The 23,747-nt window shown below is 40.4% G+C and overlaps 1 long non-coding RNA gene across 1 annotated transcript; it reads left to right on the top strand.

Moving 5' to 3' along the window:
* The first annotated feature begins 9,217 nt into the window (after positions 1-9,217).
* Positions 9,218-19,568, top strand: LOC120408284. The gene is made up of 4 exons (XR_005600582.1): positions 9,218-9,311; positions 17,314-17,453; positions 18,439-18,569; positions 19,453-19,568. It is a non-coding gene; the product is annotated as an uncharacterized LOC120408284 (long non-coding RNA).
* Positions 19,569-23,747: the final 4,179 nt, after the last annotated feature.

Below are 23,747 nucleotides of genomic sequence, written 5' to 3'. Positions count from 1 at the left end.
TAGAGAACCCTGTATCCATAGAAACAAAAAGAGCAGCTGCGCTGTATTCTATTCACAGGGGGCTCCTGCAAACAACCCCACCTGTTGATTCCGTCTCCCTCAGCCATTGTCCCCACTTGTGTGATGAAGTAATAAAGAATGCAGAGATATGAGTGGAAGGCAGCCTCCAGCTGCTGATATAGTCCAGACAGGACAGTAAGGTGTGTAGGAGGGAGCCCAGCATAATCTTTTCTTTACACATGAAGGGGGGGGGCTGATGGAGCAGCCCCCTGTTTTCTGACGATGATGATGGTCAGCCATATTTGCACGTCTACCATGAAAAAAAAAAGGACAGCGCGCCCTTGATCGAAACAGATGCTGGTCATCACATCAGCCACCCATGGCGGGGCGACAAGGATGTTGCTATGCCCTGACCCACCGCGGACACTGTGTTTGACCTAGAAGCATTTTTGGCTCAGCAAGAATGCGACTGCAGGAACTGTGGGATAGCTTGGTCCTCCAGTCCATGTCTTTATTTTGATTTTTAACTGCATCGCCACCCGTGCTGATCGGGAGCACGCTGGGCAAACAGGAAATATTCTTTTCCTGTCTACCTGGCCACTGCATCCGAGTTCAGATTGCTGTCCAGAGCGGCAGTGGTGGTGCTAGTGTAGACCAGGCCAATGGCATAGAGAATCTACTTCACATTTTTCTTACCTGACACAAAGGGTAACTCCTGCATCCTGTGGGCATGGAGATCACTTTGATTTGCTTGTGCATATGTAAGAAAGGAGTCTCCATGGTATGGACATAAAGGAAAATGCGTGGTGCAACCTTAAAATTAATGGTGGAGAACCTCTACAGGTTTAGCTCAATGAGAGGGCACATCCGCTGTTTTACAATCTGAGTGGCAAGGATAGGACAGGCCACTGTGCCCGAGCCTGCTCCTGGCTTGACAGCTCCATTGTAGAGCTATCAGCTGGAACCTTGGGCCACTGAGCCAAAATACTTCCTTTTGAGAAATCAGGTAAAAGAGAGAAGGCCTCTACCACACACATCCTACAGGGAGACCACACTCTGGTCCCTGCCTTTCTGTCTTGCAGGAGCTTCAGTAACTCGCATGAGTCCTAAATGGGGTGAGAGAGAGGGATGAGTATCTGCAGAAGGCAACTTATCAGGACACGGGGACTTTATTTACATGCTATCTCCCCACATCCTCCTAGAAGTCTTTTTCCTCCTTTGTGCCCTGGGACTGATTGTTGTCTGGTGACCTGCTGTGAGGGAGGTTTATATTGCTGCAAGGGGCTTGCAAACCCGATGCTGTCACAGAAATGAGGCCCAGAATTTGTCCCACCATAGGTGAGTGTTACTGAATGAGAGAGACTGATTTAATGTAGGTATGAGTATGCTGGAGACTTCAGGGTTTTCTTTTTCCTGAAGAAACTGAAAACATCTGCTTTCATTTTCCTTATTTCGTTTTATGACAATTTAATTTTGGTGGGGTTGTGTGGGCATTGGGTGTTGAGGGGGTTTATAGGGAGAGCCCTGTGAAATTCACAGCCATTAAAATGCATCATGGACTGTGAAATCTGATCTCCCCCAGGAAATCTGTCTGGTGTAGGGGAGGGGCAGGGCTCGGGGCTCTTACTGCACCGCTTTCCAGATGCTAGTTCCAGCTGGGCTGAGAAGGGACGAGACTTCCTCTTCCTCTGCAGGGGGGCTGCTCCCGGGGCCAAGTCAGACCCATCCCCAGGAACCTCCCCCAGCTGCAGGTAGCTCCATGGCTGCTGGCTGGGAGCCTAGCTCTGAAGGCAGTGCCGCCGCCAGCAGTGCAGAAGTAAGGGTGGCAATACCGCAACCGTCCCCACAATAGCCTTGAAATCCCCCTATAACTCTTTCTTGGGTCAGGACCCCCACAGTTACAACATTGTGAAATTTCAAATTTAAATATCTGAAAATGTGAAATTTACAATTTTTAAAATCCTATGGCCGTGAAATTGAGTAAAATGGATGATGAGTTTGGTGGGACCCTATTTATAGAGTTCAGGAATTTTTCTATTTTATTTTCAGACTTGAAAGAGTTTTATTACACTAGATTTGCATTTTCATCTTCCATTTCATCATACTCCATTTGTATCTGAGAGGCTGATGAAGTATTTTTCATTTATGCACAGACTCTGGGTTTCATTCTCCCCTCTTCCCCCTCCCCCCAATTCATATGTTTTATTTAGTCCTGGTTCCATTTTATTAGATTTTAAAGGTTTGTCAGTCTGATTTATTTGAGGTGTTCAAGGGTTTTAGAGGCATTTGCCAATTTATTTTATTTTTTAAAAATCTATGTTCCCTCCTATTCTTTGTTCTTCTGCATGGTTGTTTTGTTTGCCGATCGCAGTGCTCTTTGCTATAAAAAACTATGTTTTAAAAGTACAGAATTATCCATGCAAAAGAATCATGGCAGCTCTGCTGTAGTGGAAGTACTTCTGGACCCACCTGCACAGAATTTGATCTCTAGTGTGTTGTCATTATGTTGGATGATGATTTAATTTGAACTGGTGAGGCTTCAGAGTTAGTATTTTCCAGGGATGCACTGTAGTGATATTCATTATTGTTGAAAGATTAGCATAGTTTATTATAGTAATTAGTCATTATTTCCAAGACAAATTAATTACTTCTGGATCAACAATCTTCAAGGTCTCTCCCAGGGAAATTCATGACAAGTATTAAATTACCCTGTGTTTTCAGTTTCTAATTTGTGGTCACTAACAAATGTGGTAAAAAGCAAGAATTTCAGGGCATATTGAACTAGTAAAAGTGGCTAAATTGAGATAAATTTTTACCAGTGAAATTATACTGCTCTGTGGCAACCTTCACTAAATACAGCATTGGCCAGGTGTATCTATCCCAACCCAATGAAAGTTTGAAAGAGAAGGATATGACCAGATTACAAGAGAATGCAGAACTGTTTCAGTGATCGAGTGGATTGTAGTGAATGGTAAAAATTTAGGGTTTTATAAAAATCTAATTAATCCAGCGTAGCTCTTGTGAAAGTAGAATAAATTATATTGTAAAAATAAGAATGGATTAAAGAAATGTTGTATGTACCTTTTTAAAGAAAAAATAAATGTGTACAGGTGCCAGGAAAAAAAAAAAGAAATTTAAACAATGGTAATAATGGCAAATGGCAAAACAAGAAGAGAGAGTAGGTAGTAGTAAATAAAAAATATGCATGCCCCTAAGGTAAACTTAACTTATCTGATTCTGCTCCCTTCTTTATCTGTTTGTTAAGTTCTCATCCTTTATAAATAATATAGTAGTGTTAGTTGGTATCTTGCATTTATCTCACATTATCTTAGTGTTATGTATGTGCTAAAACAACAAACAAGTCTCTGACAAACTGTGAGTCCTGAGTCTAACTTTGACACTCTTAACTCTTCTGACTTTATTAGAACTGAAATAGGCCTGAATATGACTGTCACAGGCTGGCTGGTCCTTTGAGGCAACCTGGGTTCAGTCTTATCCATGACTTTTTAGCTATCTCACAGCCTCACTGATAAGCTGGCAACATAAGGGCTAATTAAGCCCCATTACATCCAGCTGGGGTCACCAGTTAGAAAGACTGATCCTGCCTGTGATGGTGAAGCAGGGAGACCCCTACTTAAATAGAACTGGGTAGTCAGTAGATGGAGAGGAACAAGGAGAGTTGCCCTTTGGGAAGACTCTATGAGGGACCTCTAGGCTAGGGTCTAGGAGGATAAGGGAACAGGAGAGAAGCCCAGGAGGGGAAAAGGAGCTATAAAAGAAGGTTTGCAGTAGGGAGATCCCTAAGGAAAGCTCTTGGAATCCTAGGGGAAGGAAGGTAGTAGGGGAATAGTGCTGGAGAAGAAGCAAGGTGAGAGAAGCTCTGCAGGAGCCAGGAGAAGGGGCCAAGAAATGGGGGACTTTAGTGGAGCCTGAGAAGGGCAGGACTATTAGTTTAGGTATTTGATTTGGATTTTGAGTAGGACCTTTACTTACCCTGGAAGGAGACTGAACTGTTGTGTGATTTGGCCACAGGACTGAGGCACAAAAGATCCAGTAAGAGAGTCTGGAGAAGAGACTGGCTGGGATTGGTCACTGTGGCTGAGAAAATGGCCACCAGAAGGCTGTAAAAGTTCAAGTCCCTTGCAATGCCACATCTGGGCAGGAGAGGGAGCTCTATAGGTGAGGATGTGTGTTTACAGTGGCCCAGGGATCAAGTCAAACATTCCAGCTGTGATTGGTGTTGTGCTCTACAAAACCCTAAACTAATATAATTTTCAAAAGTGACTGTTGGCAATTTTAGTATGAAGCAGAAATAAACTAGCAAGAAAGAGGGGATTGGAAGTATTACAGCTGATACTTGTTTGATAACTTTCTTTAGCTAAATGTCAGGAGCCAGCAGCTGAAGAAGAGATTCCTGAAACAACCAACTAAACAGTTTTTTGTGTGCATCAGACTTCATCTTTTAAACAGTAGTCTGATCTGTGGGTCATTTTGGCTTTTCCGTCAGCACAAACCTGATTCAGCAAATCGCTTACTTGTGTATTGACTTATCAGTGAATGAAATTACTGGGGGAAGAGGGGAAGACAAAAAAAACCCCAAACCCCACAACTAACAAACCAATGGATGACTTTTAAGCAAGATGTTAAAGGGCACTCTCTGGAACCAAATTCATTCATGACTTGCTCTCTTCAGTCTCAAGTTTTGTGCTATTTTTCCAGCCTCTTCTCTAGCCACTCTTTGAAGCTGTGAAAGCTTTGCTTTCCCCCCCGTAAAATGTCTGAGTTGCACTTCCCTAATCCCCTCAGCCCACCCTGCTCCAAGACTTAATCTTCACTGATATCTTTACGTGGCCTTCATGACATAGAATCCATTACTCACAGATCTCAGGATGTCTCATTCCTAATTCAAAAAAATCCAGTCATGGAAGAAGGGAATAGCTCATTTGCCAATGCTTCTGACTCCAGAGGGATCTTTCTACATGATTTGGAGATTGGACCCTCTAGGTTTCATAGCCTGCCTTTGCAAGACACTATTGGAGCTACAATTCAAACCTTTATCATTATCTATCTAGCATATCAATCTTAGCATTAAAGAAACTCTTGAAATAACAAAACTATTTGTAATTAATGAGAAAAAATCTTGGAGGAAGAGAATCCCAACAATTTACCAAGCAAATGATCATCTCTTAGTACATACGTTTTGCTGATATAGTGTGCTACAGGACTGCAGTTTATTATTTACTACTACTACTAATGTGCTACAGTACTGTAGTGGCATTATTTACTAATACACAGGCAGGATTAAAAAAATTTTCTAAATATAATCATGTCCTTTGTAACCTGTTCTTTTTTGCTTTATTTTCCAGGAACTTCTGCTGAGATAGGGTGAGTGAACTAAAGTATAGCTCCATTAAGGTGTGGGCTCCTATTCAGGGGAAAAAAAACCTATTACTATGTCACACAGTTTGCAGAAACTCAGTGGGAGTTCTCAGAAACATAGGCTGTTTTGAATTAGCCATTGAAAAATGATGTCACATATATAATGTGAGAAAAATCTTCCACATGATTAGGTTTAATAAATATATTCAGCCTCATTGAGTTGATATGTTGCCACCGGAAAAGAAAATAGAAGGGAGAGATGGCCCTAAACTGCAAAATTTAGAAGTGGATTGAGATCAGAATCTGAACTTTCCCAAAGACTTGGTGGGGGAGTTGTCCAGTTTTGTGCCAATTTCTAAACAAATGCGGTGGGGATGGGGTAGGGAGGACATGTCTAGGTTGGGCAAACTGCACACAAGCCATAGCAAAGCATTGTGACAATCGGGGTCCAGACATCCCAAGGGGATAGGGTGACCAGACAGCAAATGTGAAAAATCAGGACGGGGGTGGGGGGTAATAGAAGCCTATATAAGAAAAAGACCTATAAAATCGGGACATCTGGTCACCCTACAAGGGGAGAATGGAAGGTTTAAACCCCCATATGAGCACTTAAATCAACTGATTGCACTCTGTATTATTGTTCTACAAAACTAAAAGTGTATTGAGTAAGGTCTTTTATGAAATCTAATAATGTTCTGAACTTGATGGTCATTATAAAACACAGTTGTAAATACATAGATTCATTTATATTGAAAACTGTGCTCATAACCCGTACTACAATTTCACAGCAGGGAGGGGCACCTGCCAAGACAGGTGTTTACAGGAAACCTGCTCCAAGTAGCAACCCATTGTCCAGCCAAGAAGAGATGATGATGGGCCATTTTAGAATTAACTGAAAGACACTGAGACATCCTCCTCGGTTAAGAGGGGATTTCCAAGCTCTGAATAACTATGAATCACAGAGAGAGAGCCAAAGAAGTCTTTTAGAAGCAGGTTTGTGTCTGAGATTTGGCATCTAGGACTTGTTACACACCACCCCCGTTTGGCTAAGGGGGTATGCTGAGAAATGGTCAAAGGCAATAAGTAACTTGTATTAGAAAAGGGATTTTATCTAATACAGAACTGGAAAGCCTGAAGTTGTGTCTTTATTTTGTGTAACATGTATATATTTGCTTTCCCTTACTATTTCACCCTTGAATCTGTGGGTTTTCTATTAAATAAACCTTTTGTTTATTTTTACCCCAAGCTGGTCCCTGTTGTGCAAACTGTGTGGAGGGTGCATGCCTAGAGTAAACTGATAACTGAGGGGTTGGTTTCATGTTTTTGAGAATGATGAACCAGAGTTGAAAAGTCCAAGTGTCTCATAGCTAAGAATGCAGGGAGGGTAGATTTGTGGAGACTCGGGACTGGAAGGGGTTCTGGTGCCAACCTGAAAGGAGTAACTAGGCTGGTGGAAACCAGGGTGAGGCCTTGTGGGCAGGCTACTGGTGTCAGGGATCTGAGCCATAGAAGCACAGCATTAAGGCACCCCCAGGTTACAGGCCAGGTCAGTGACAGAACCCCTTACTGGTCTGGATGATTCCGAAAACATCAGAGATGCATCCCATATTGCTCCAGAGGGAAAGCACCAGAAGGCATATTGCCTCCTGAGTACTCAGCCTCTGCATGCCCCCTATCCATGCTCTTTTCTAGAGCACACAATCATGCATGCTTGCTATTACTCTCCTTCTCCGGACTACACAGCTGCTGCATGCCTGCTGTTATTCCCTCTTGTATACAAGTGTACAGCTGACAAAAATCTTAACTCTGTCCCATGTATAGTAAATATCTTCCAAGCCAGTAAAAACTAGAAACATGAACATGCAACTTCTGTACTGAACAATGTGCATTTCTTTATATTTGATTGGAATAATGTGTTTGTTTTATTACAGGGCAGTGTAAAGTTTATAATGTCCGTAACTATTCATTACCTTGCTCAAAAGTACTTGGGTTTTGTTTCATAAATATTGGCATACATGTGAGGTGATAGGTAACAACTATGTTGTTGTGACTTGGCAACCTAGCCTAGTTTTTGAAATTAAGCTTTTTAGTTTGGGAAAACTCTTAGTGTTTGGGTCATTGTGAGAAACAGTCAAGAAACATTATGTTGCAGTAAAATGTATCTACTATTAATCTCTCTTTTAAAACAACTGGCATGAGGTACATTTGGAAGATAGTGTCATCTTTTTGTAAAAACAAACAATTCTTCACACATCCTTTATAATGGATATAAATGAATGAAAACTAAAGATCAAATGTCTGATCTTACAAGTTATTTCATAACAGCTTTTTAAAAAGAAAGGCAATTGGAATAGATTCAGTGTTAAAGATGTCAGATGCAATAAGAAATTTGGCCTCATGAATTACTCATACTATACATAAAGTTAAGTCAGACATAATGAATTACTTATAAAGGCTAGTTTAAGATCAATAAATGGCTTGTTATGCATACAGAAGCATTTTCAGCCATCTTATAATATGCTGGCATCATGGCTTTCTGTGAATGAGAGCCTATCCAAGTCTCAATCTCAAACTGCAAAATTGCTTATCCTGAAGGCTTTTAAAAAATATCATTTAATGATTTTGCTGAGAAGAAGAGAGATCTCCTGCAAGCAATAGACAGATGTCAGTGCTGAGGAAGTGAGAAAACACTGTGGCAAAGGGGATGCATAGGAGAAGTAGACTCAAGAGAGATTCAAATTATTACTAGTTTAAGGAAACCTGATGCAGATTATTCAATTTCATCAGATGAATGAAGTATAGATGAGGTGCTGAATGACTTGATTGGTTATTTCCTTGTTTACAGTTTTCATTGGTGTGATACATTCTGGTGACATTAACTCAAAGCTAATAATTATTGGCAAGGGAGTTGTATATGGACGTATGGCTACAGGCCCTCTCTACATTAGAGAAATCTGCACTATTTTAACTATGTCACCCAAATGTACCAATGTAAAATGGTTTACAGTGGTGCAGTTTACATCATTAATTTACTGGATTAATTCATATAGGTATAAACTGTATTGTAGTGAGGCGGAGTAGCCTCCCTCTGACGCTGACAGGGAGGAATCACTCCATGCCCACAGGTGGGTGGAAATAGGCCAGGACTGCCCCTTGAACTGGAAGCAGAGAGGCGGAACAGGAAGTATAAGAGACAGGGCCTCCAGCTCCGTTGATGGAGTGCAAGAGAAGGCATTGGATGCTGCAGCTGGCCTCTGAACCAGGGACTGAGCTATACCAACCTTTGCCTCTGGAGGAATACTTTGAGGAGCTGCTGGAACTGCCGGCTGCTGAGTACTCTGAGGAGCCTGAGGTCCCATAAACGATGAAGCCCTATGAACAGGTAGGGGTATGAAGTAGCCCGGAGAAACCAGATATTAGTCTGATTGTGTTGTTGAAACTACAGTCAGCATGTTTCAGCAGGATCCCTGCTGACCCAGGGGTGGGATTCCATGCCACTATTAGGGCCCTGGGCTGGGACATGGTGGAATAGAGTGGGCCTGGGTTCCCTATCCTCTGCCACCAACCCCACTCTTGGGGTGGCAGCCTATCCACCTTAGGCCAGCCGGCCTGTGTCTGGATGCTGCCTGCCCCAACCAGAGGGTTGGCTACAGACTGTGGTGGTTGTCTGTCCCAGCCAGGGAGCTGGCTAAAGACTGCCAGTTGCCTTGTCCCAAGGGACTAGGGCTTTAGACTCTTTAGTGATTTACCTTGCTAATCACTTGCTGTTTGGTTCTCAGCTGCTAGGTGGTGTAGCGAGGCAGAATGGCCTCCTTCTGGTGCTGATGGGGAGGAACCACTGAAAGCCACTACACCTATCTATACATCAGTTCAGAGTGTCTACACAAGGGATTTGCATTGGAGTGACTATGGGTTAAAATATTCAAAAGCCAGTAAGTCACACAGGCATTTAATTTATTTTACTTTATATCAATGTAGTTGTGCCAGTGTAAATTTCTCTATTGTAGGCAGGGCCATAGATTAGGTATGTATATTCGTCTTTGTATACATTCAATATAATTGAAATTTAAAACAAAATCAGGGAAGTGACTTTAGCAGGGGACAAAAACAACCATCAAAAAGAGTAACAACTCATTAATTAAAAGGAATACATAATAAATCTAGAGAATTACCTAAAACCTAGGCTGTATAATCATATATCATATATAGCTGTTAAAGTTATCAAGAGACTATTAGCAGTTAGACGTGGCATTTGTAATTTCTAGCCTTAAAATGCTTGTGTTAAACAGCTCACACATTTTAACTCCAAGATGGTTTCATGTGGCTGTGGTAAATTTGTTACAAGCATATGCAATCAATGAGGGTGGCCACATGATAAACAAGATGAAAAAACATATCCAATTTAAGTGGTAAATGAGTCAGGGATACGGTGGGGAAAATTAGCATGTGATTATGTAGTTGAAGACTATATCACTGCATAAAAAAGCTAGAGTAGAGTGTTGAGATTTTGCAGACAACATTGGCTCTGGCATTTCCTGATTTTTAGTACTTTTCATGCAGTTGTTGTTGTTTCTGTCTATTTATGATAGCACTCATGATCTTCTAGATACTTTCCAAACACCCAAAAGGGATAATTTCACAAGCTAAGGACAGACAGTAGACAGAGGCTAGAGAAAGGGGGAACAACAGTAGGCAACATAAATGAAGTCAGTTCATTCTAAGAAGTTCATTGTAAGAAGCATACCAAAACTGGGACTTTAAGAGAAACTTAAATGTGAACAAAATAGGGGTGGTGCTCAGGGTCATATCAAGCATACAAGGACAGGTGGAAGAAAAAGCATGGAAGCGATTTTATAACAAGGTAACGAGCAGGCAGAGTAGAGGGGGTGAGGGCTATGCAAAGGTTGACAAGTGAGGATACACTTTGATCTGTAGTTTGTGAACAGTAGAGCTGGTTGAAAATGCAGACCATTTTCCTCAATTTTCTTTTGTTGAAATTTGACATTTTTTGAGAAATGTTGACCACTCTCTAAGCTGTCAAAAGAACGCAAAAATTATTTTTGAGAAATTTCAGAATTTTTCTACCAGCTCTAGCAAACAGCTCTTGTTTCTTTCATAACAGAATGTCACATTAATGACTCATGAAGAGATACACATATACATACATTTATTTTGGTTTCCTTTATGCCTGTTAGCGTATACTTTTACCAGGATTTGTTGAAGCAAACATGTTGCTGCATTGTTTAAATTTTCTATAGCACAAGAAAACAGTATGGCTTGTACTTTTCTATTCATACCAGTAGACTTTCCTGAGAATACTTATAAATGAGTGTATTGTTGGCATAGGCACAGTAAATATCAAAGACTGTAAATCTTGTCAAAGATGTTAAGTATCAGTAATTCACCATGTCAGTTCTACTGATATTTCTATGGTGTTTGGGCTGCTGAGGCTAAGAGCTGTAGAGTTTCTTTTTTTCTTTTGATTTATTCAGGATTTCCCAGTCCAGAGTTTGCAGCATAGTCACCCCTAGAATGTTATTCTTGTGTTACCCTCATGGATATTCTGATCTATTTCAAACCCAATGTTACCAATGTTCATGTTAAATTCTTGTATCGTTTTAAAATATTCTGAAGTACTCCATTTCATTGTTACAGTATATAGATTTTAAATATTTTCTTTGGTGCTTCATGTAAAATTTCCATGTTTCAGTGGACGTTCAAGTTTTCAAATTGTTTTATATAAATCAAGCAAAAATGTGGTGTCATATAGAGACATCACCAGGGACTTTGGAGGATTACAGTCCAACATATTCTTGCTTCACACCTAACATTCTGCAATCATTTTGGCCAATCTCAGTACCATAAAAATGTTTGCAGACTGAATGAAACTCAGAAGAACCAAATAAATATGAAGAGCCTGGTAGAAGAAATGGCTTATGAGAAAAGATGAAAAGCTTCTGAAAATCAGACCATCCACTCTCATGAAAAAAAGTTACATTACTGAGATATGGGGGACTTTTGTCCCCCCAAATGCATTCAGAAACTAAGTACAACTCGTTAACATCTTAAGTTTAAAAACAAAACAAAAAACCTTTATTTAACTAGCAAATTGAAAGAAGTAGCAGGAGTCTCATTCAGTGTGAGCCTATATGCAATTTTGACATATCAGCATCAATGTGGAGTGATTAGCACATACAAATTCACTGTGTTCTTCATATTATTTATGGCAATTCAGGTCAGATGCCTTGGGCAAATGTGGCAGTGCTAAGTGATCCCATGGTGACCGGTTTTTGCAGTAGCCAGGGATCAGAGTGCTGCTTTGATGGGCATAGTGAGATGAAGAGTGCCAAGGATTCTTCTGTTTATACATGTGTCTCTGAGTCGTTCTCCTAGATTACATGCAACAAGCTCCTTCTTTGTCTTGGTTGAGTGAGGTGCTAAGTAGGATTGTTGCTGACCCAAATGATGAAATTTGCAATACCAACAAGATTAAGCAGGCTGAAGAAAAGAACCATGGGCCACCTATTTATCTGGTACTTTCAGGAGTAAATTATTGCAAGATGGCCCAGGTTATTGACACCATTTTTAGTGTCATCCTAGTGGAGAATTCTGTGGGCTTTCTTTTTGTCTCCTTCTACAATCGTGTCATGATGCATCATCGATAACATTTTTACAGACTTTTCCTTCTTTGACAAATAGGAAACCAGGGTGAGTAACCCAGAAAACCCGGACACTGCGTTTTTCTCTGTGAGATGTGGATGCATCTCATTGGGTATATCTGGCTTATTTTATTGAATTGTTCCAACTTTTGCCAAGAAGATCTTCAGCAAGCTGAATACTGATGAAGAAGTTATCTCCAGCTCATAGACTTTAAGGTCAGAAGGGACCATCATGATCATCTAGTCTGACCTTCTGCACATTGCAGACCACAGAACCTCAACCACCCATTCCTGTAATAGACCCCTAACATCCAGCTAAGTTACTGAACTCCTCAAATCATGATTTAAAGACTTAAAGTTCGAGAAAATCCACCATTTACACTAGTTTAAACCTGCAAGTGACCTGTGCTCCACGCTGCAGAGGAAGGCGAAAATCCCCCAGGGTCTCTGCCAAACTGACATGGTGGAAGATTCCTTCCTGACCCCAAATATGGCAATCAGACCCTGAGCATGTAGGCAAGACCCACCTGGCAGACACCTGGGAAAGATTCTCTGTAGAACACAGAGCCCTCCCCTTCTACTGTCAAATCACTGGCTGCTGGAGATATTTCCGGTCTTATACCAGGGCTGAACACGAGCGTCTCATTGTCTGAAGATAAACTTGATGAACAATTAACAGGAACATGGTCTTCATTCTCAGATCAACTCTCAACATGATCTGACACAAATCGCTATCACCTAATACATTGTTATAACACGATGACTCACTTTCAAGATTGCAAATCCATTTTTTAAGGTCAGAAACAGACTATCGTGTCCGTTTGTTCACCATCTTGAATTGCACAACACAGAAAAGTCTCCTGAGTCTGCAGTGTTTGGAGCACAAAACCTAGACAGAAAATCCCCTCAAGAAGCCAGGCAGAGAACCAATATCAGTGTACTCTGTTGCATATACCTAACAAGCGTGGATTTGAAGGGACCAACCTTCCTGGAGTACCTTCTACCTTAGAATTACTATATGCTGCACCCAGTGTCACTGCAATGCATTATCAATTAGCATATGCTAACTATTACAATAAAAGATACTCATTAGAAGCAAATATGTATATAAAACTAGTAAAAATGCAGAATAACAGTGCAACACATTCGGGGTATATTTGTACCTCACATACTTTTTTGTAGCAATGTTTTTCATACTATTTTTTCCCTCTGATTGTATACATGTGCCTAGGTGACTATGTCTTAAAACAACATAGTTGGATGGTCACTAGTTGATGAGTTCTTGCAGCATATATGCTCATAGGGAGCAACATTATCCCGTGAATATGGATGAGAGGTAGGTGCCTACATTAAAATAAGTAATCAAACTGTGACCATGGTTGGGGAAGTGCAGATGGGGCTACAAATGCCTTTTTTTTAAACTTTCTGCTACCAAGGAAAGTGCCTAATTTCCTATTGTATGCAGAACTAGCCACCATAATCTCTTATTTTGTGGCTATTTTGCACTCTGCACAGTTGCAACTGACTACAGCTACAGCAAAGCATTACAGAATCTTGTCCTAACTGTATAGAAAACAGTATATGTACTACAAACACTAAATACTTCAATTTATCACTAGACTTGTTTCCTGTTCTTCTGTTTTGCAATGCCATTCCACTTTCTTATTAAAAGAACTATGCTGTTGTCTGTATCATGTCCCAGCCTCTCACTGTGATTCCAATACATAAACAATAACACTCCTTCATGGGTGGGAATTGAAAGAAAGTTAATGAAACTGATCACCATATTGGGGCCTTCAGGATACTCATCCTACCTTACAGAGAAAAGAAAATCTTCTATTTAGTGGCAACCAGGAGAATATGGATTGTTGTGTCCAATAGATTCTATTTTCATCCCTGACCACATATAAAAAGCCACTATCTGGTGGGTAATTCTGATTTACAGGTTGTCAACCAACCAATGATATGGAGAAAATCAACAGGGAGGTTGTGACAGACTATACCCCTTTTACAGGATTATGATAAATTTTGTACAAAGTATGCCTTGTGAGGTATCATTTGAAAACTCATAATTTGTTGATCATTATTGGTCTGGTAAATAGTGTGGCAACATTGCATGTAAATTTATAGGATTCCTCTGTATGGTATAACTAGACATGATCCAATTCTTGGGGGGAGCAGCCAGAAATTAGTTCCCCAGAGACGAAAGGCTAGCCAGTGCCTCAGCCAGGTGTCAGCGAAATCCAATAGACCACCCCCTGATTAAGTGGCCATTCTTTGTCAGGAAAGGGGGTGTGGGTTAAAATCTACATATTGACAAAGAAACAGAAGGGGGTTCCCTTTGACTTTGTCTCCTGAACCTCAGCTGGAGATGGTTCTTGAAGAAGAGAAAGAACTATAAATGGAGAGAGGAGGCACCCCAAATCACTTCTCCTCATCTTTCTACCCACGACATCAACACCACCCGAAGCACATAAGAAACAGCATTGGACTGAGGGAGAGATCCTGACTGACAAAGGCCTTTGACTCTGTCGATCATGAAGCCCTGTGGAAGTTGTTGGCCAGATTTGGCTGCCCTACAAAATTTATTAAGGTCCTAAGGCTTCTCCAGGATCAGATGACTGCTACGGTTCTCTGAAATGGCCTTGAGATGGAACCTTTTGTCATCAAAACTGGGGTTAAGCAAGGATACATTATTGCCCCAATTGTGTTCTCCATCTATTTAGCAGTCATTTTGGTCCTCGTTAAAGATCACCTCCCCAATGAAGTTGACATTCAATACAGAATGGATGGGCGGCTCTTTAATCTTCCATGTCTCCACTTGAAGTCTAAAGTCTTCAGGGCATCCATTACTGATCTTCAGTATGCTGATGATTGTGTCATTCTCGTGCACACTGAGAATGACCTTCAGTCCATACTGGATTTTCTTGCACAAGCTTACTGAAGCTTAGGACTCTCACTCAATATTGAGAAGACTAAAGTGCCCCTATCAACCTGCTTCAGGTCTTGCACATGACCCACCACAAATCACCATTGAGGGTCAGACTATGGAGAAAGTCGAGCATTTTTGGTAGCCAACTTTCTCAAAACACAAAAATCGATAGTGAGATCCGGCATAGGATCCAATGCGCAAGTGCTTCCTTTGGGAAATTGCTTTGAAACGTTTTCACGGACTGTGACCTATAGCAGGACACCAAGATCCAGATCTATAAGACAATTGTTGTTCCTACACTCCTCTATGGATGCGAAACCTGGGTGACTATCAACAGCACCTCAAGAGTCTGGAGAGGTACCACAAACAATGCCTCTGGAAGATCCTTCGCATCAAGTGGCAAGATTGCCGCACTAATGCCAGCATCCTTGCCGAAGCCAATGTCACCAGCATTGAAGCAATGATCCTCATGCACCAACTCTGCAGGGTGGGGCATTGTGTGCAGATGCCAGACTTTCGCCTCCCAAAACAAATCCTCTACTCTCAGCTCACCCATGGTCAGAGATCCCATCGTGGTCAGAGGAAACGCTACAAAGACACACTGAAAGCGTATCTTAAGAAAACTGATGTGGACATCACAAGCTGGGAGGAGCAAGCCCCCAACCAACCCCCGTGGTGCCATATCTTCCATCAGGCAGTGGTCTGCTTCGAGGAAAAACACCTTTCCCTTAAAGCTGAAAAGAGAGAGAGAAGGAAGGAAAAAGAAAGAACTCTCTCTCAGAAGGCAGCTGATCTGCCATGAAATGTCTGTACCTACTGCAGGCGGATTTGCGATTCCAGGATTAGACTCCTGAGTCATCTCAGGACCCATATGTAAATCCATGGTAGAGATCATCCTCAAATTGAGGGATCACCAATCAATCAATTTACTTCTATTTTCTTGTCTCAATTCTGACTTTTATGCCGTATTACTTGTAATCATTTAAAATCTATCTGTAGTTAATAAACTTATTTTACTGTTTTATCTAAACCCAGTGTGTTTGGATTGAGGTGTTTGGGAAATGTCATTTGAGATAACAAAATTGGGGCATATCATTTTCTATTAATAAATGACTGAGTTTATATGTATTGTTCAGGAGAAGGCTGGGCAGGACAAGGAATACATTTCTGGAGGAAAGTCAGGGACTGGGGATTTGCTGGTGTTTCTCTGCAGTATAATTCATGAGTGGCAGGCCATAGCACTCATACAGTATAACTGGGAGTAATTTATGTGCTGGAGGCTGTGTGTGAGCAGATCAAGAGTGGTAGCTTTCATACCAAAACAGTGTAAAGTGCACTCCAGGTTGAAGAACCGAGGGAACACAGCTGTTCATAAGTCCAAATTGTACCCTGGATAATGTCACAGAGGTATATAATGATCAGGTGGTGACGATGTGGGGGATAGTTCCATTCCAGGTCCCACAACATCAGTTTAACCTCTTGGCCAGGCAATATGGCAACATATGCAGTTAAAATATGTATTGACTTATTATTTTTATTCAGGTGTGCTGGACACTGCCTGACACCCTGATGTACAAAATTTAGTGGAGACCCATCTATGTCTCATGACAAAAAAATACTCTTGGGGTCTTGAAGATATTTCTAAGTCCTGGGATAAAGAATTGGCGCATTCTATAAAGGCTCCATAATAGTCAATTGTATGCCATAATTCAAAACATGTTTCTATAGATTTACACTTAATTTAATTCAGCAACAACAAAATATTTAGACTGTATTAGACACTGCAAAAACTAGATAGGATTGTAGCTCTTCCTTCAGTTACATGGTAAAGACAAGGGCACATTTTGACACATGTGGGAATTCCTGCAGTTAAACATCTATGGAAAGATAGTAGAATTAGAATGATTTGAGACTTTAGCAATCAAACACTGGTCGGGAACTGCATGGTAGGATGAATTTGAGCCTCTCAGTAACAGTGTTCATGGTATCTGAGACCATCCAAGATCACAAAGAAAATACTTTTACAGAGGTGGAAAAGTAAATCAAGGCACAGAATAGAACGATGGTACTCTGACTTCTCTGACCAAGTGGCCAAAGACAGGGCCACCTTTGCCACAGGGATCAACTGTACAAGTTGAAGAAATCTGGACTCTGCTTTTAGAAACATTTAATTAAGGAACCCCAAGGCTCCATGGCCAGTCCAGACCTCTTCTTTGTCACCCTTGACTCCTCCCCCACTTCATTTTCCCTTGCTGTCACACATCCCACCCCTACCTTGTCTGTGTTGTCCCCTTGTTATTTGTAAAGCACTGAATTATTTATTTGTATTTCTGTTGTGCTTAGGAGCTGTAGTCATGGACGCAGGACCCCAAGCATAGAACAGTTAGTCCCTGCCCTGAAGAGCATACAATCTGAATAGACAGAAGTGACACAAAGTGAAGGAAGAGGTAGAGCAGAAGAAACTAAGTGATGGCAAGCAGCATGTAAGTGTCATAGTTGGTTAGTTTGTTTATTTTTTATTTTGTGAGTTTAGTTAGGAGGCAATAAGATGAAGAGAAGGCAAGAAGAGTATAAAGATGATGCTCAGGTGAAGAAAACATGAGGGAGGTGGAGAGAAGGGAAAAGTTGGAGAAAATCAGCCAATCAGCCCAGGGCAGAGAAAATCCATTCATAACTGTAGTAATGGTCTCCAAAGGACCAAAGAAAACTTTGGCAGATTCTGCTCCTGTCAGCTGGAGTCTCTGGCTGGCTCTTTGATTTTTATAGTTTTATATGAAGGTTGTTAAAAATGATGGTTGCATATGAATGTTAACACACTGCTGTATGTTACAGATGGTAATTTTAGGTTTATAATTTTCATTTTTTTGTATTGTGATGTTTGTACTGAAAAGTAAAAATGACTAAACCTTTTATTAAAAGAAAAAAATCACAGCCTGCATCTCTTTGAATGCTGCACCACAGTCTCACATTTAAATTCTAACCATGTTGAAGATGGCTATTACATAAAATAGCAACTTTTGGTGTTTTCATAACTCATTTTTGTGGTTGAAATATGCCAGCAATAGAAATGGAGCATAATCTTTGCCCCAAAGTATTCAGTAGTTAAAAACAGCATATGTATTATTGAACAAAATGACTTGAAATACACCTGAAATATTTGAGACCTCATGCTCCTCTCAATTGCAAAAATTGCTTGTTGGTCTAAATTTCAAATGATTTTCTAACCAATACTAATGACTGCTAATCCAAAACGCATTTTAATCTGTGAAACTCTTGAACTCTGAGGCAAATGGACTGTAGACTATCATGAGTTAAATTCACAGCAGGAATTGGCTGGGAATCATCAGTTTTCACTAATCAGACGAGCTTTTAATCTAACACATGCTAATAAGTCAAAAGAACAGAAAGAATTTATGTTGTATGGGTTTTTAATTTGTTCTCCCATGGGTTCCCTTATTTCCCACTTAGGAGGAAGAAGTATCCCCTCACATGTCCATTCTTTAAAATTTCCACCGTCATCTTCCTTTGAGTCCATCAGTGCTGTTTCATAATTGACCTTGGGGACCACAGCAAATGATATGAAGCAGTCCTTACCTGGGGTGAGTATTCACTTCCTTGCTGTGCTTCTAGGATAAGCTTAATAAGTGGCTGCATAGGGTGTCATGCATTAGGTAGTGCTGAATGATATTGAAGATCACGACCCATCTGGCTAGAAGACTTTGTACTCAAGGAATTTTAAGTTTAAAGTGTGTGCTGGAGGAGTCAACCTTGCTGGGAGCCAAATTGTTTATGCAACAGGGGATGAGAAAACCTCATGGAGAGCCTGAAGAGAGAGAGAGAGAGAGAGAGAAACATGGGGAACGAGTTAGGAGAAGAGGGGGGGAAAAGCAATGCAAGGTGACCTGAGTATGGGGACATGATGAGGGGCATCTGATGGAAAGATAAGGGACCTACTTTGTGACTCCAAGTGCACAAAAAATGTCATTGTCCTAGGCAAACAGTACTTAAAAATGGCTAGACCACTGGTCTATCTAGCCCTGTATCCTGTCTTCCCATGCCAGTGCCAAATGCTTCAGAGGGAATGAACAGAACAGAATAATCATTGAGTGATCCATCCCCTGTCATCCAGTCCCAGCTTCTGGTAGTCAGAGTTTAGGGACACCTAGAGCTTGGGGTTGCATCCCTGACCATCTTGACTAATAGCCATTGATGGAGCTACCCTCCATTACTTATCTAATTCTTTTTTAAACCCAGTTATACTTTGGTTAAAAATCTTTCCCTACAGCCCTAATCCTGTTCCATGCAGTGCTCGATTTCCAGAGCTGGAACTAGAACCCTGCAGGCTTGACTCCAGTTCTGTCTGCCTTAACCACTAGACCCCAGTTCCCTCCCTAGGCCAACCTTCTTATCTGAGAAGTTCAAGATCAGGATTAATAACTGAGCACAATTTTACCATCAATTATTGTCGATTTTCTTACTGAGGTAATGCCTAAGGCCCCAGAAAGGACAGGGACCAACACACCTTTGTAGCAGGAGCAGTACAGACAGAGAGGAAGATGCAGTTCCTGAACTGAATTGCTTCAGTCTGAAAAGACAAGGTAGGCAGTCAAGGATAGATGGACAACAAACAAGCAAGTGGCTTGAGGTGATAAGACCATATCTCTGATGTTTTTCCTACTTTAAGCCGTTACTGTTTTTCCTAATTTATTTTAAACCTTTATTTACTACTTTAACATATTTTATTTTTGCCCTTCTCTGTTTTCTCTGTGTGTGTGTGTGTTATCTATTTTATTAATATTTCCCTATATTAATTTTAGATAGAGATGGTAGTTATCAAACACACACATTTTTATTTCAAGTTTTTCATTCAAGTTTTTTCAATTTTGTTTGTGGGAAATTTTTGAAACAAAGCTAAAGGAAAATTTCAGCAGAGGTGGGGAGCCTGGCCTGGCTCTCTCCACAACTGCTCTGGCAGCTTCAGGCATATCCAAGGTGGTGTGTGCTGCTGCTGCTTTGGCAGGTGTGGGCCCGCCTCTTTGTAGTGCTTGTGTTCAGTTATTTTTAATGCTGCCTCACCAATGCAAATGACAGCAGGGAAATGGTGCCCCCTGAATAGCCTCTTCTGTCACCCAACCCCCTGATTATCTCTGAGCAGCTCCAGCTGCTAATTGTTCTCCACAGGCAGGGAGGTCTTCAAGAAATTATATATAAACACAACTTGCATAAGGCAAGCTGATGCTGAGAAATAAGAAAAAGATCTCAGCAAAGAAAAAATTAATGTTTAATAACAAGTTAAATCTGGTGTCCCTGTCTATGTTGTGTTAGAGCCCAGAGACTAGAGTTCAGGGCGGGGGTTAAAAGTGAGTCATAATTCCCCTTTCCTCACCTGCTAGCAGACTGGGTTTATTAGAAAATGTGACTATAATTGATGGTTACTACATAGTAAATAAATGCTTCCTATGAAAACTTGTGGCTCCACAGCTTTGGATGTGGAACCTCTGCAAGATTTTGTGATAAATGTGTTGGGCCCCAAGTATAATTCAGAAATAATAGGCTCCTCTGGCTCCTGCTATTCCAGATCTCACTGCTGGGGATTTACCTGTTGTGAGAGAGTCCACAATGGGCATAGAGTAGGCATTGCTCCCTGGTGGCTTCTCACTGGTAAATGGCCCTTCAAGGGCTGTAGTTAGCTGATGTATGTTTGAGCAGCCCCCAGGCTGCATTAATCTTTTCTGAGGCTGGGTGTAGAACCTGGATCAGAGAGTCCTAATCAGATCCTTTTTAGTGCCCCCCCCATCAAAGAAATTCTTTGTTCAAACTGCACAAGGAAAGATAAAGCTTTTACAGTTTGATCCTGCTCCCACCTAATTCAATGGGAGCTTTACTACTGATTTCAGTGGGAGCAGGATTGGATCAGATTCTTAACCCATTATTTCCTCCATAACAAGAAACAATAATGGAAACTGGGCCATGCACATTAGTTTTTGAGGTGTCCAAGAAGGGAAATTGAGGCAGGGCATCATAGAGCCAACCCAGGCTATGAGGAGGCACTCATATGCTGTATGACAACAGTAGACACATACTGATTTTTTTGATGCATTTATTATTAAGATCCCTGTACTGACTTATGTTAAATGGAAATATTTTTGTTTTCCAGAAATCGGAGTGGTAGGAGAAGATTGTAAGTAGCAACAGTATATATATTTCCAAGGAGATTTCCTATAGCAAGTATTCAAGGACCGTGTGGTCCTTACAGGTGTGAAAATGAGATTGTGGAAAGATGTGCTACTTTAGCTTTGAAGGAGTTAAGTGAAAATGAAGAAGTGGGCTTGAAACTAAACAGAGCTCATCAGATAACTTGTTTCAATAAAAGACATGGTGCAATACAATTTTGTTTGAATGACCCTCTTAAATGAATCATTGCTTCAAACAAACAAACAAAGAAAAAAGCTATATCCTATTGATTTTTTTGTTAAGCCACTAAATTCACCCAGGACATTGTCAGATTTTGTAGTGTTTAGTATATTTTAATTTTCCTACCAAAGCTAATCAGACTTTTCTGTTGTTCTCACCAGAGAAAGTGTTTATTGTTAATTAAATAATCATTTATTATAGCTCATCGGATTCTGGTATAACTATAAAAGAGACAACTAGATCTTTTGCTAATGCCTAAATAAATCCACCAGCACAAGAGAAAATTACTTCTGTTGTTCTGACATCATGTTAGTTTAAGCTTTGATTGAAAAGAGCAGCAGAATCAATTGCTTTGTGAACCATTTTACTGTTACCAATCTATTTTCTCAGATTTTCCTTTTCAGACATTCCTCTGAACTTGAGGTGCAGAATAGGAGATTGGATTGTCTCATGTTTCAATGCTAAACTATTGCCCCAGGAATTCTGGATTCAAAAACAACTTGTAATCAGTGTTTTTTTTTTAATGTACCAGATACATTATTGTACTGCTGGAGAGGAGCTGAATAGTGTTTCTGGGCGTCCAGGTTTGTTTTTTTTATGGGCCTTCACTCACTTTCTACACAGTATTTGTTTATACTCTACTTGCTTAGCTCTTGTGCTAGTCTTACACGAGGAGATATCCAGCATTGCAAAGTAAGCATACGGTAGTTCAAGAATGAGGTGAACAGGCAGAACTGTGAAGGAAATCTTGAACTATAAATACAGTTTGTTTATAGATAATGCTGTTCCAGAGCCTCACTTCCATGACTACTGTAATTAAATATGGACTAATATATTGGCAAATGAAATGCTTCTTTAAGAAGTCGTTAAGATTGAAAGTTGATATCAATGGAATCTACCCAACAGCCAGAAAATATTCTGTGATGTTCACTGAATGATTCTTCTCCCTCCAAAAATATGAAAAGGATGCAGCCACTTCACTCATACTGTTTAGTATTTGTCTTACAATATGCCCTAGAGGCCACAATCAAAGCTCCGGGACCCATTGTGCTAGGTGCTATCTCCTACTGTATGTTTGTGCAACTCTTTCCTTAAGGAACTTAATCTTACTAAACAAGATAGACACAATGGGAGAAGAAACAGAGGCACGGAGAGGTGAAGTGACCTACCAGCGTTCACACATGAGGTTCTGGCTCTGCCACTGAATAGAATTTTCCTGAGTGCCAGTCTAATGCCTTATCCACTGGACCATGTCCTTCTTTACTTACTATCAGCCCATGAAAATTGCACTAATACTCAAAAAAGTTGTATTTCTCATTCTGTTTAATATTCAAGTGTTACAATGTATAGAACATAAGAACTATCTTGCTATAAAAAACAGTAGAAAGAAATTATTGTGACTGTTGAAAGAATTGAAACTTCAATATTTCAAACTGATGATAATGAATGAAGAAATAAAAATAAAAAAATATAATTTGTGTCATTTATGAGAAGGTAACATAATTGAACCAATTCAGGAAACCACATATGTGCACCTCTTTTCTGGACAGCACTTAAACCTATGCTTAAGTCATCACATCCAAATATTTATACAGTGTATTATTTAGGAAATAAACATTCGGCATCATTCATGTTGTAAAAGATATCTTCACAAACATTAATTTATAGTAATTAGGGCCAAATTGTTGCTCACATTTACATCACCCTCACACAAGCTTGAAGTTCACCCAAGGACAGATTTTGCTCCTTTTTTTTTTTAACAGCACTTCCAACATAAGAATGGCCATACTGAGTCAGACCAATGGTCCATCTAGCCCAGTATCTTGTCTTCTGACAGTGGCCAATGCCAGGTTAATTCAGAGGGAATTAACAGAACAGGTAATCATCAAGTGGTCCATCCCCTGTCGCTCACTCGCGGAAAAGTGCTACATAAGTTCAAATTATTAATTACTAACGTGTCTTAATAAACAGGTATGATAAAATAGAATCATAGAAATTTAAGACTGGAAAGGATCTTCATAGATCATGTAGGCAATTATCTATACAATCCCTGACAGATGTTTATCTAACCTGTTCTTAAAAATCTCCAATGATGGAGATTACACAATCTCCTGGAGTAATTTGTTCCAGTGCTTAACTACCCTTACAGTTACGAATTTTTTCTTAATGTTGAACCAAAATCTCTCTTGCTGCAATTTAATCCAATTACTTCTTGTCCTGTCCTCAGTGAATAAGGTAAACAATTTATCACCCTCCTCTTTATAAACCTTTTACATACTTGTATACTGTTATTATGTCCCCGGCCCCTCAGTCTTTTCTTCTGTAGACTAAACAAACCAAATGTGTTTAATATTTCCTCATAA

Source organism: Mauremys reevesii, linkage group 6 (genome assembly GCF_016161935.1).
Source record: "Mauremys reevesii isolate NIE-2019 linkage group 6, ASM1616193v1, whole genome shotgun sequence".
Classification (NCBI taxonomy): Eukaryota; Metazoa; Chordata; order Testudines; family Geoemydidae; genus Mauremys; species Mauremys reevesii.
This window is presented reverse-complemented; position numbering and strand designations above follow the sequence as displayed.